Genomic DNA, 14,750 nt, shown 5'->3' on the forward strand with positions numbered 1-14,750 from the left:
GGTCTTTGTCCTCATGCTCATGTAGTCTAGTGAGGCATAAAGAAAATCAGCACATGATTACTAAAAAGCTCGAGTCATCTGATAAAGAAAAGCACAGAGAAGTCACACAAAGTATAGGAGTTTAGGGGTGGGAGGCGCGGTGAAGGGAAGGACCGTGAAAGAGACGGTGGCTAACTTGAGAACATAAAGGAAGGTTAGCCTATGTAGAGGGTAAATAATGATGTGAGGGTGGGAAGTGGCAGGAGATAGGACAGGAGAGAAGGAGACATGGGCAGATCACGCAAGGGATAGGAAACCGTGTCTGGGAATTCGGACTTTAACCAAGGCAGTTTGCAATCATGAGAAACACCAGGAGCAGATTTGCGGACTGGAGAGCTCATTAAGGTAACAATGGGGAGAATAGACAGAGATCGACACGTGGAGGTGAGAAGTCCAGTGACAAGTCTACTTCAGTAGTCTAGGCCAAACAGGGGGACAAGGGCTTCTAGGGGGTAATGTCAGCAGAAGAGATGGAAAAGTGGAAGCTCAGGAAAGACGAGGAACTTTCTTTCTTCCATCCCTACTGAGTGGTAAAGCAGGATTTTGAAACCAGTTCAAGAGGGCCCCCTTATCCTGTCATTTTCCCGCTGCACCTGATTTCCCCGCCATGTGTAAAGGACAAACAGGGTTGGGAGATTAAGGAGTGGAGTGTGAAATGGGCTGGAGGGAGAACACACTAGACAGGGAGAGACCCACTTGCACCGGTACACGAAGGGGAACCTGGAGAAAGGAAGAGAAAGGGATTCATTCATGTTTATCGGTCACTGTGAAAGGCTGTCTACCACGTTTCCCAAACTTTAAAAGTGCGTAAGAATTCCTTGGAGATCTTATTAAGGTGCAGATTCCAATTCAGTAAGTTTGGGTTGGGGTTGGAGATTCTGCATTTTTTTTTTTTAAGATTTTATTTATTTATTTGACAGACAGAGATCATAAGCAGGCAGAGAGGCAGGCAGAGAGAGAGGAGGAAGCAGGTTCCCTGCTGAGCAGAGAGCCCGACGTGGGACTCAATCCCAGGACCCTGAGATCATGACCTGAGCCGAAGGCAGCGGCTTAACCCACTGAGCCACCCAGGCGCCCCGGAGATTCTGCATTTTTAATAAGCTCGCAGGTGAGGCCCATACCACTGGTCCAGGGACCACAGTTTGAGAAGCAATGGTGGAAGCGCCATTAGGAGCCCAGGGCTTAAGGCAGACCAGGAATCGAATCCTGGAGTTGGCACTTATGAATGGTGTGACCTTGTGGAATGTATTAGTTTACAGGGCTGCTACAGCAGAATGCCAAAACCTGAGGGGCCAAACACGACAGAAAGCTACTGTCTAACAGTTCTGGAGGTTAAATGTCTCAAATCAAGGCAGCAGCAGGGCCGTGCTCTTTCTGACAGCTCCGGGAGGTGAGGGTGGGAGAAATACTTCCTTGCCTCTGCTAGTGTCTGGTACTTGCTGGCAAGATCTGGTGTCCCTTGGTTCACAGATGCATCACCCCAGTCTCAGCCCTGTCTTCTCGCTCTGTACCTACACATTGTCTGTCCTTTGGCAGTGTCTGTCTCTGGATCCAAATGTCCCCTCTTCATAAGAACACCAGTTATGTTGGATTAGGGCCTACCCTAATGACCATTTAAACTTGATTATTTCTATAAAGACTATTTCCAAATAAAGTTATACTCTAAGGGGCACCTGGGTGGCTCAGTGGGTTAAAGCCTCTGCCTTCGGCTCAGGTCATGATCCCAGGGTCCTGGGATCCAGCCCCGTGTCGGGCTCTCTGCTCAGCAGGGAGCCTGCTTCCCTTCCTCCCTCTGCCTGCCTCTCTGCCTACCTGTGATCTCTGTCAAATAAATAAAATCTTTAAAAAAAAAAGTTATACTCTAAGATACTGGGTGTTAAGACTTGAGTATGTCTTTTTTTGTAGGGGGGCATATTGAACTCATAACAGGCAAGTTATTTTACATCTTTGAGTCTTGGTTTCTTTAGCTGTATAATAGGGATAATAATTCCTACTTTAAAAAAAAAAGATTTATTTATTTATTTGTGAGAGAGAGGGCATGAGCAGTGGGGAGAGGCAAAGGGAGAGGGACAAGCAGATTCTGTGGGGAGTCCTATGCGGGGTCTGATTCCAGGAACCTGAGATCATGACCTGAGCCAAACTCAGAAGTTTAACTGACTGAGCCACCTAGGTGCCCCGATAATTCCTACCTTATAAAGTTAAATTCATGAATTTAACTTTACCTTATAAAGTTAAATTCATGAATTTAACTTTATTAATAAGAAAGTTTTTATTATTTATCATTATTTATTTTATTATTTTATACTTATATATAAATAAAAATTATATATAAATACATAAAATAAATATATTTATAGTATATCATTGATTATGAAATTATCATTTAATTAATATTAATAAAATTAACTATAATAAACTGATAACATAAAATATTATATAAATAATAAAATAATAGAATATATAAACATATATTAAATAACATAGATTAATTATTAAATAATTTATTATTGATAATAATAACAGATTAAATGAATAATAAAGGCAGAGTACCAGCACACAGGGAAGTATTACTTCGTGGGCACTTAAAATCCATCTCTTTTAACTATCGCCACCACCTGCCCTGTAATGCAGGCATCATCATTCCCACTGGATATCAGAAGAGACCGGGACTCAACAAGGACAAGAAGCTGGCACAAATTCACATCATTATTAAGATTTAAAACTCAGTTTTCTCCAAAGCCCGTGATGTTTATTCTCACTCCAACGAGGCTGACTGGGGGTACTGACAGTGGAGGCAGAGTTAAAAACTATTTCCTGCAGAGGCAACAGCACAGGAAGATGACGATTATTTTTTTTTAATCGGGGAGAGACATGTGCCAAATGCAGATGCTGGTTTCCAAGTGGCCAGAATCACAGATGAGGTGCTCGGAGAGTGCAGGGTTTGGAGGAAGGAAGGGGTATAAGATGGTATAAGAAGTCCAGGGGATGAATCACGTTCACTAATTTTTTGTCATCCTTTTTCAAGTTGCAAGGCGGCACTGGCAATTTTTTTTTAATAGGCCACAGAAATTCACAACCAAAATTTCAAAGCTAAAAATGTCTCCATGCCATCCTGGAAAATATTAAACACAACAAAGCAAAACAAAACACCTGAGTGCTTTCCAGCCAACAAAGAGAGAAACGTGTAGGCTGTGATGAGTAATTGAACCTACTTTTGTCTGTTTGCAATAAACATTTGCGAAACACATTATCCTTTTGACATTTCCGTGAGGATTGCTCATACTCTATTTTCTGCAAAATGCCTTCCGTTCTTACCAGGTTCTCCTAATTACCTCTTTGGAAGAAGACCATCTCAGCCCTTCAGAGACATTATCAATTTTAAAGCGTTGATTCCTAATTTTGGTTGATGTTGCTGTTATACTGAGCTATCTCTTGAGCGTGGAGAGCCAATGCCATCCTAAGGTACAGATAGCTATGAAGAGCCTGAGAGCCAGTCAGAAGAGTGGTGGGGGTGGAAGAGCAGGTGGCAGTTTGATGATATTCCTTCTGTGTTTGTCAATCCTATGGTCCCGGCATGGCCCACCAGCGGTAAGGGAGCGGCGGTGCTTGGGTTCTGAACCTCTGTCATTTTCGAACCACGTGGCCTTAAGAAAATTGCTTGGACATTCTATGCCTAAATTTCCTTATCTACAAAACTGGGATAAAACTAGAACCTATTTCACAAAATTATGAGGATCGAAGAAGTATAAAGAGCTTAGTTATATGCATCCTGTGGTATGTCTTCAATAAATGGTAACTGTGATGGTGATTACGTTTGCTTGGCGTGAAGAATGAGACTGTGGAAGTCAGAAGATGTTGTCACTTGTGGAGTGTGGACTCTCCTTGATTTCACTGACAAAGTGGACTTACCCAGCATCCACATCATGTGGAGTATTATAGGGCACAGTAATGATTCTGTATGTGTTTCGTTTTGTTTTGTTTTTTCTAATTGTAGTGGGATGCCACTAGGGTGCTTTTTAGCAGGGCAGTTGAATGATCAGATTAGCATTTAACAAAGTTATTCCAACTACTCTTTGGATTCTACTCCAAAGTCTACTCAGAGTAGACGGAGTCAAGGGTATGCCAATAAACCAGGCAGGTGAGGCATTTGCAAGGGCATCGACCATGGTCATGGGGGAGGAGATGGAGCGAAGTGGACTCAAACCTGTGACCTGCAGGCAGCTAGCTCCCAAGGACTCGGTTGTAGAGGGGGGAATGTGAAGGACGGCCCAGGATTTCAGAACAAGTACACAGAAAGAAACTTGTGGAAAGATAGGCAGGCCTCTATGAATACTCCAAAGCAATGGCAAAAAAAACAACAACAAAAAGGAATAGGAATGTCTGTATGGAAAAGAAGAGAGGAAGGAAGACGACCAGAAACTCAGAGATTTGTGGAAGACTTGTGCTCTCCGCAGGGTGCCGCAGCACTGGGGGCTGACAGGGCACCACGGTTAAGGTCTGGCAGAAGAGGACGCTGCTGTACTTGAGGAACACTGTGCTGGTCACTTCTGCACAGGAACCATTCAACTTTGAATTGGTGCTTACTCACGTTATGCAGGTGTGGTCTTGCCATCAAAATACACAGTAATGCCCTCCGGCACAGAAACGACTCTTGTATCTCCAGGTATACTTAGCATGGTCCCATGGATATAACAAAGTTCTCAGAAAATACTCATTGAATTTGCAAAGTTGTTGAGTAAAAGAGAAAGCATTTATTAACCAGCAATGTTTTTGAGAGCCTGTGTTACGCTTCATGAAGATAGAAAATGAATGGGAGATGGATACTGACCTTCTCTATCTACCTTTCCTTTCCCTCTCCTCCCTTACCTCCTTCTGTCTTGTCTATTTCATATATATACATATGAAATATATATATGTGTATATATATGTGTTTATACACACACACACATATATATATCACACACACACAAACCTGTACCGACATACACATGCACGAGTGTGTACACACACACGCACAAACATGCACCCACAAACACATGCATAAGTGTGTACACACACACACACACACACCCCACATACTGCACCAAAAAGGAGAATGAGCAACAGGGAGTCCAATACTGAATCTTTGCACAGATAGAGTCTGGGCCTGCATGACGTGGGTCTCATCCTCCTTAGACCAACAGGCTAGCTAATTACGGCATGCCCTCTTCATGGTAAAGTACATGAAAGCAAGCCCAGTTCAACAATCCAGTCTGAAGCCTCTGTCTGTACCACGCCTGCTTACATCTCATTGGCCAACACAGGTCACAAGTCAGAATCCAAGGCCAAGGCATGGGTACGTCAAATCTGCAGAATCTGTAAAATTACCTAAAAGGTATAAGCACCAGGAAAGGTCTAGACCCATGGTTAACTTGGACAAGTCCTTTGAATCGCCAGGTGTCCTCACTTCTATAAACAGCTTGGATCAGATCCATGTGTCCTACAGAGTGAAATCTAGTCCTCCAGTAGAATACAAAACGGATTTAGAGGGCACAAGGAATTTAGTCAACTCTAAGATCTAATACGTGCATTAGCCGATATTGAGCACAGAAAGCGATGATGATTCACTTTTGACTTTGCTTTCAATATTCTCAGCGACAGCAAGGAGTAAGTCCAAGTGAGTGCCCGTGACAAGCCCAAAACCTTTGCTGACTTCCCCTTTTAACAATGAGCTAGCAGACCACAACACCGAGTGAGAATTCCCAAAGAGTGGTTTGTTTTCATTTTATTTATTTATTTATTTATTTATTTATTTACTTAATTTATTTTTTAAGATTTTATTTATTTATTTGACACAGAGAGAGAGATCACAAGTAGGCAGAGAGGCAGGCAGAGGGGGTGGGGGGAAACAGGCTCCCAGCTGAGCAGAAGCCCAAAGCAGGGCTCGATCCCAGGACCCTGGGATCATGACCGGAGTCGAAGACAGAGGCTTACCCCACTGAGCCACCCAGGCACCCCCATTTTATTTTTGACTAAGTATATTTATAGCAAGAGATGCTAGATTTCATTTAGTTATATAAAGTTTCTTTAAAAATAGATGTATTTAAATAAAAATACATGTATTTATTAAAAATAAAAAAATACATGGATTTAAATAAAAATACATGTATTTAAATAAAAAGAGCCGATTTAAAGAAAATACAAAGTAAATTATTGGTGACAGGCAGAGAGCAAAAAGTCATGGCTATGGGCTTAAATGACTGACGTTTGGGAAATTCTGGATTTGTCATCTTTATGGTTCCAAGATCCTATGATCACTGCCAGCTTCATTGTTCTACCTGTGGTCTCCACTTCCACCCCAAGGCTTTCTCAGAGGAAGACGAGCAGCCTTCTCTTCTGATGGCTTATATGACCCTTCATTTCCCCCTCCCCTCTATATTTGAGCAGCCCAGCTGCCAATATGACTACCCAGCCAGATGTATTTGATTGACATGCTCATTCCTGTACAATGGGCCAGAGTAGTCACCCCGTGGCTGTCCCTGCCCTTGGCATTGTGACGCATGGGCCCAGATTCCAAATGTCATGTCACATCTCCTTATGGCATCAAAGCACCCCCGAGAGCAGGAAACCCTAACAGATGGCTGAAATGCCTTCAAAAAGACTCCCCCAGACAGCTCGAGAGATGCACAGAGCCCTGTCGGTGGTGATGGGTTGCAACATATGCTCAACAAAAAATGCCAAAGGGAAGAGAGGTTCCCGCACCCACCGAGACCACAGAGTGTTGGTTCAAATGCTGGGTATCAGCTGCCTTAGACAGAGTGCCATTTGCTTTTGCAAAATATCTGTTAAATCCCTGATCTCAATGCTTAGCATGCTGGACTTTTAAGAGTAGTGATGGAAAACTTTTTATTTACATTGAATATTTCATTACAAAGCAGATGAATGGGGAAAGGTCATTTTCTCTCAGCAGTGGACTGTCACTCCCTCTGGTCCAGGAATTCCTAACCTGCATTTTCTGGATCCTTCAGAAGCACACAGTTGGTCTTAAAGAGGCCTGTGAACCTTCCAAAATTACCTGCGAACATTTTTGTGTGTGTGTGTGCACCACATACAGGTTTCTGTGGAGAAAGAGTCTAAAACTTTCGTTTGGAATTTCAAAATGGTCCCTGTCTCATTAGAAACCACAGGTCTAAGAGAGCTCCTTAGAGAGAATGTGTGGGGCAGAAAAATGTCAAACCAAAACAAAACAAAATTAAACCAGGCTGCAGTGTAAGAATCTTTAACATTTTCACATTAAGAAAAACATTTGCTGTTTACCATCCCCATAATTTCAAAAGGGTTATTTCAGTATAGCAGGACATGTAAAAACATTTCAGGAAGGCCATAAGCTCAGATTAAAAACATAAATTAAGCTTTGTTTAAAAAAAAAATCACTACATTGTCCATTTTCATTTCACTGGTGGCCAGCACCAATCTGTGGACCAGGATCTGGGAAGCCCTGATTTCAGAGTGGGAAATTCCTACTCAGCATGCAAATCTTTGGAAAACTATGGATTTCTTGGGATTCCCCACAGCTGAGTTCATGACACCACTCCCCCACCCCACCCCATCTCTGTTCCTGGACCACCTGAAGAGAAGTCCTTTATCTTTGATTCCACTCCACTGTGACACCTGCTACTACACCCCACATCCAGGATGGTGGGTTCAATGCAGCAACTCATCTCATTGACTATGGGATGGCTACTGACTATGCCCCCCACGTGGGCCACACTGTGAGCTAGGCACTGGATATGCAGAAGTGCTAACCATCCCTTCCTTGAAGGATTTATACTGTGGCAGAGGGGATGACAGAAATAGTGTAAGTGGGGACCATTCCCCACTCTACTACTCTCTCCCACGTTGTCAAAGGAACAAAGGAAAGAGTGTCTGATGCTTTCCAGGCTGTATCACATAATCTATGTTTTGTTTCAATGTGGGGAACCCCAAATAGCACTGAATGATTGAGTTATTTTCCCCAAAGGAATTCAAAATGCATCTTCCCTGTAGAAGCGTGTGACAGAGAATACAGAATGGAGGGTGTCGGAAGAAACACGTTGAATACAGGCAGGAAGTTTGCAGACCCCTCACTGCAGGGAGTTGGGCCTCTTTACAATACAATGGTAATTCCAGTTCTTAAAGTAGGTTTTAAATGTTTGCCTCTGCAAATGCTGGGCTCCACTGACTCTTGCCCATGGAAGAGCCGAAGGGAAGCAACTGGTGTCAGAGCACACAGTGACAAGGAATGGGACGAGACAGAGGGAGACAGCTGGCAGAATCTGGAGGAGAGACATAGATCCACTGAAATAGAAATGGTTCTCCTGATCATACGGCCAAAGTGTGGGGAAACTGGCAGCTGATTTCAAAATCCACTGTACAGCATGCAGACTTGTAGACAATTTTATGAGGGCTTTCACTCTTTCCCACTCCCCCCACCCATTGCTTTCTACTTTATTTTTTATTTATCTTTTAAAATAGTTGTCTATTTATTTGAAAGAGAGAGAGAGAGAGAGCACACAAGCATGAATGGGGAGAGGGGAAGAGGAAGAGAATCTCCAAGCAGATTCCCCCCGCTCATGGGAGAGCCCCATTCAAGGCTCATGACCCATGAGATTAGGGCCTGAGCCAAAATGAAGAGTCAGACTCTCAACCAACTGCGCCACCTTGGTGCTCCTCCTCCTGCTTTCTACTTTATCAAACATTAAAGCACAAATGGATACTCCCTGTGGGGACAACGAAAGGACAGCAAGGGCAGAGAAGGAAACACTCATGAAGAGAACCAACAGCAGAGACCCATCTTCACCAACAGGGCCAATACTGATTTCCAGGGAGGAGCAGGACATGGTCAGCTCAAATTTGGTGAGGGCATCAGGATGAGGCACCAACCCCAAACTTTGACCCCTGACAAAGATCTCGACACATCACCCAGGAGAAGGGCCTTCAGATGCTTTGATCCCATATTCCCCCCTTCTTTTCACCAGGAAGCACCTTAAGTGGCTGTATAATTCCATCCAGGAGCCCACAGATTATCTCCAACTAAGGATTCTTACTGTATTAAACAGCACTGAGATGCCTGTAGCTTCTTTCATCTAGGTCTCTGCTGGAATCTTCTACTGCCAGAGATTTCTGTTTCAGAAGAAGGGGCATCTTACTATTTGTGGCTATGGTCTTTAGGGAGCCAAGAAGAAGGGTAATGAGTACTACCTGAAATTCAGTGGCTTTAAGATCCCTTCTATGAACTACCTTTGCTGCAGAGATGTCCAAACCAAGTTTATCAGCAATATCTTCTTGGAGGCACAGAGGAAAGACAAGCGCTTCCGTGTATCCATGGAATGTCTTAGAAGTCAGCTACCACGTCATGTCTTAGAAGTCCTCTGAACTTATTACATGGAAAATGGTTAGCCACAGCGTATGTTTCTGGGAGAGCCACCTGAATGTTATTACATCCATAAGCAATAGTTACATTTTTTGTGATATCACATGCTTGCAAAATGTCAGTTCTGGTCAACGAGATTTTAATCTCAATCTGATTCCCAACACCCATGACTTCTAACTCTAAACACAACTTGATCAGAAGCTTGGCAAAATTTCCTGGAGTTCCTCTGATTCCAACTTTTTACCGCTTAGATGAGATATCACCATCTCCTTTTATTAAGCCAGTTCTGGAAGGGTATATGATTTTCCATTAGGAAAAACCACCTCAGTTGCTTCAATTATAAATTGATTCTCATAATATTCACTGAACACAGTGACAATGACATAGAGAACTATTTTTGCCTTAGTGAAGTCAGTTCCTGTGCATTCACGGAATACATTTCTCCTATTGGCTGCTAATTTGGAATGATTCACATTGATAATAGGAGGCCTAAAAATGATGGCACCATTGCTCTCATAGGTAACCAGGTACAGGGGTTTATTTTCAGTGATACATAAATAATGTTCAAGGAGCACTTTCATTCTTGATACTGTGTTTGATTTTCATTTAACGTCTAAAGTTCTAAAGTCCTTAGTTAAGAGAGCCTCTCTGACTATCTCTGCATAACAGACTGAATTGAGTGGATTTTACCAGATAGCTACAATTGGCAGGAATCTAGCAGGTAAGTAGATAGTAAGTAATAGTAGTTACTGTCAGGTAAGCCCCAACCTATCACATAGGTTCTCTCAACACATGTGATAGTGATATTTCCCTTTTAGTTGAAAAGCCAAGGCACAGAGAGATTAATCACCTTGGCCAAGGACACAAAGCAAGCCAAAGATAGACAGCACTTCACTGACATAGCGTTAAGAATCAAAGAAACAACCACAGGGGCCAGGACCCCAGGTCTTAACTCCTAGTCTGTTGCCAGTCTTGAGTTTTTGGGACATCAAGATTGAATGCTATTCTCCACAATTTATAGGTATCCAAACAAACAGAAGATTCATAAAGATGACTGAATGGTTGGAAAACATCCCTATTCCTCTTGCAAAAAGGAACTACAATTAATATAAAGAAGGGAAAGCTGAAATAAATTGGAAACTTGGAAAACATGATGAATTTTAGAATGAATCAGCGAATATACGATTTAAGGGAAATCAAAGTTATCCTGCCAAACTAAATGGAAATGCTGAGGCACACAGGATGTAATTATTTTTGTGATATAATGTGACATAAAGTGATATAATTATTTTTACACAACAAACTAGTAACAGAGTAGGAACTAGAATTTACTTCTCCATGTCCAGGCTCAATATGCAAACCCTCCAACACCAGGAATTTAGAAGACACTATACCAACACATGAACTATGAAGAAGAAATTTTCATCAAACAGAGGTAACAATCATTTTTTCCCTGGAAGTACAGACTCTGGAGGACACGACATTTTGTTGTCAAGGGAAGACATGGGGACAAAGTCCTGAGGTAAATATAGTACAAGAGACTCTTTAGCTGTAGTCTTGGGCAGAGAACCAGAATAAATCCAACAACGGGTCCATTTTATTTCCTGGAGCAAGATCTGTGACTCCCAACATTTCAAGCCCTAGATGACAACCTTAATACTATTCCCAAGTTCAAAGGTTTTACTTTCTTATTTGCTGTTTCTAAAGCTGTGGGCCTTTGAGCCTTGGTTTTGCATGGATAAGACTCAGGTCTCTGAGGAGTGTGAAAGCAGATTCCATTTCCACTCAGATGAAAGCCTCACGTAGAAGCATATCCGAGGTAACTCAATTTTCTCCTAAATCCACTCCAGTCAGGCTTTTGCCCTTTCCACCAGAAGGAAAGCAACTTCTGTCAAGGTCATCAGTGACCTCAATGTTGCTAATACAACACTCACTTCTCAGTCCTTACTGACTGCAGCATCACACAGCACAGGTGGTCACCCTCCTCCATGAAGCACATTCTTTACCTGACTCCCAGGACACTCCTCTCCCTTGGTGTTCCTTTTCTCCCCTGCTACTCCTTCTTAGCCTCATTTGTTGATCCCTCTATCTCTTCAATCTCTCAAGATCAGAGCTGCCCAGGCTTCCACCCATGAACACGTTTCCTCCTCTACCAGGACTTCCTCTGGAAGTGATCTCAGCCAGTTTTAACATCTGTATATATCATCTATGGGGTGAAAACTTCCCAATGTGGTTAACTCTACACTCAACCTTCAAAATACAGCCTAACTGCTTTTCATCACCCTCCAACACTACCACCATCATCTCTTGCCTGGATTTTTGCAACAATAATTATGTCCACTCTTGCCCCCTTATCATTGATTTTTCACCTAGCAGTGAGAGGAATCTTTCTAAGACATAGGGCAGGAAAAAAAATAATTGTTTCTTGCCTCTGCCTTCCTGTGGTTACTTGTCCCACAGTGAAAACCAAAGTCTCCATTAAATTTCTCACCTGCTCTTTTACCATACTGTTCCTAGTTCAGCCTACTCCAGATGCACCGGTCTCCACCTCTTCCTCACACAGGTCAAGTACAACTGAATTTCAAGGATTTCACACTTGGCATTCCCTCTGCCAACAGTGCTCTTCTCCTAGATAATGGAGGCTTGCTCCTGCATTTCCTTCAGGTCTCTGTTCAAAAGTCACCTTGTCAACAAGGTTTCCCTGGACCACCTGCATGTTACAGCAGCTCCCCTCCCTCCTCTGTACTCTCACAACAGCCCTTGTCTCTATAGCAGTTATCATGATTGTACAAGTCATCCAAGTGTTCTTCTGTCATCCTTATGCAAATTCCATACTTAACAGGGATTTTGCTTATTTGGTTTATTGTTCTTTTTCTGCCACCTCAAATGGTTTCTGGCACACAGTGGCTACTCAATAAATAGCTATTGAATAAAAGAACCAACTTAGCAAATCTTGTCCAAGGATCTATAATCAAATTCAGGGAGCAATGCACTTAAAGCCACCATGAAGAGAGGAAGCTTCTGTTCCTCACACGCATCTGCCTTGATCCTCCATCCATACTGCAGGCTCCCTAAAGGATTTGATTCCTTACAAAATATTAAAAGTGAATCAAATCTTATGTAATAGGGCAGAGAAGAATTGAGGTCCTAGATCCAGTCTGCCTGGATCCAAAGCTCACTCTCGATTTCTTACTTGCTATTTGTCCTTGGGCAAGTAACTGAATTTCTGTTTCTCATATTCCTTGTCTGCAAAAGAGTGATAATGGTAGCACTTACCCAGTAAAGTTACTGTAAGGACTGAAGAAGACCTATTGCATTTAAGGTGCCTAGAAAGGGACCTGGTGCATAGTAAATACTTAAGTGTTAGCTCATGCTAGTTCACTAAGAACAAATTATCCAATTAACATTCTTGTTTGTTCTCCAAGAAGCTTTTTTAGGTGAGTTACATATATTCCATATATACATACATACACATATAGTGTATGTATGTGTATATATATATGTATATACATATATATATATATATGTATAGTGTATACACACACACAGTGTGCATATACATGTATACATGATATATATATATATATTAGTTACATAGATATATGTGCATCTATATACATATATGTAAATAGATGTATGCATTTATGTATTTAAATATTGGCTTAATTTTTTCCTGTGTCCAGCTTCTTATAAAGCAGATATCAGCACTTCTTTCTTCCTGAAGATGATCCATTTCACCAAATATTAATAAACCACATAAATTTTCCCTAATATTTTATAAGGGTCTTGGAAGAGAGGTCTTATATCACCCTTATTATAGCAAAATGTAAAAGACCTTCTTTGGACATTTCTCTTCTCCACCAGAATTTGCTCTTTCACTACACCATCAACCAGGCTTTTCCTTTTCACATCCCCACACAGTTCCCCGCTGCCTCTTTTAGGATGACCTGGCCCCATCATCTGAGCCTATGTTGCCTTTCACCCACCCACAGCCTTGATGTCCGCTCACCCCCATTTTCTGCAAGGACTCCTTTGGGAGCTGTATCTTACTCATATTTTACTCTTGTATCTTTGACATCTAGCAGAGGGCCATGCTCTATGGGTTACTAAGAGAATGGATACATGGAAGAATCTTATACATGAATAATCTTCTTTTATAGAGAGGAATATTGAAGCAAGAGTGTCAAACAGCCTCTGGAACATCAAAAAGAGATCTCAGATTATCCTGCCCTCCTCTGCTCCCATCCTCCACAAAGACTAAGCACATCCAGCTCCAGTCTTTCCATTCAACACCTGGAATGATTCCGACCATCCTGTCTGCTCTGAAGATCCCCGTGACACCAGGAGCCAGTCTAAGACCATGCAGAGAGCAAGCTCTCTTAATAGCTGCTTCTTTTGTTTCATTTCCTACTGGGAAAAACTAATCAAACATGTAGAAAGCTTAAGAATATTCCAGGGCGATCTGATTTTCACTGGTGGCCAGTTTCAAAGAAATGCATACTGATGAATACAAATACCATTCGCCCTGCCTCCCTGGATAGGCTCCACCCAGCTTGAGCAAAGCCAGGGTCTGAAGGAAGGTGGCACAAGAAATAGCTGCAGCAAACAAGCCCTTGTTTCCTCCTTTTATCCAGAAAACTAGGCCTAGTTGGTAAGGGCCTGAATGACTGTGACTTTCTTGTCTGTGATTTTTTTCTTTCTTTTTTTAGGTGGGGTAGGGGAGGCGGGAAGTGGGGGACTTATAGTGAAGACTTAACTTTGCACAATTGAGAGTAGAAATTAAGTATCAATTTCTAAGTCTTCTTGTTTGGGGATATTTTAGGAAGGACTTTTCCTTCCTCTTTCATCGGGGAAGTCCTGATGAGACTCAATACTCTGCTTAAGTGGCACATCGTAATGCCCTTTCCATATGTCCCAACAAGGCTGATCTTCCACTCCTCATTGACAACCCTCACCTGATACATGCATCCATATCCTTTTACTGCTCTCCACTTGCAGACTTCATGCCCTAATAGACAATGAACTTCTTAAGGCCAGGATCACATTATATCCAACATATAATCAGTTGCCAATAAATGTGGTTAAATATATAAACAAATGAAAATCATAAGCACATTCAAATTACATCTCTGATCTAACCCCCCCCCCTTTTTTTAACCTTGAGACCATGACCTGAGCTGAGATCAAGATGCTTAACCGACTGAACAACCCTGAGCATTCCTGTCTCAATACTCTTTTAATATAGATATGCCTTGGTACACTAATCTAGACAACAGACATGATAATCCCTTCACTGACCTCACAGAAGTATTTTTATTTA

At 42.1% G+C, this 14,750-nt stretch overlaps 1 protein-coding gene and 1 pseudogene across 4 annotated transcripts in view; both read right to left on the reverse strand.

Moving 5' to 3' along the window:
- Positions 1-14,750, reverse strand: part of DAB1 (DAB adaptor protein 1) — a 784,414-nt gene that overhangs the window by 657,112 nt on the left and 112,552 nt on the right. The gene's annotated exons all lie outside the window — the stretch shown is intronic.
- LOC116856404 lies at positions 5,609-10,011 on the reverse strand (annotated as a pseudogene).

This window comes from Lontra canadensis, unplaced genomic scaffold (genome assembly GCF_010015895.1).
Source record: "Lontra canadensis isolate GAN:19392208 unplaced genomic scaffold, GSC_riverotter_1.0 scaffold109, whole genome shotgun sequence".
In the NCBI taxonomy this organism is placed as follows: domain Eukaryota; kingdom Metazoa; phylum Chordata; class Mammalia; order Carnivora; family Mustelidae; genus Lontra; species Lontra canadensis.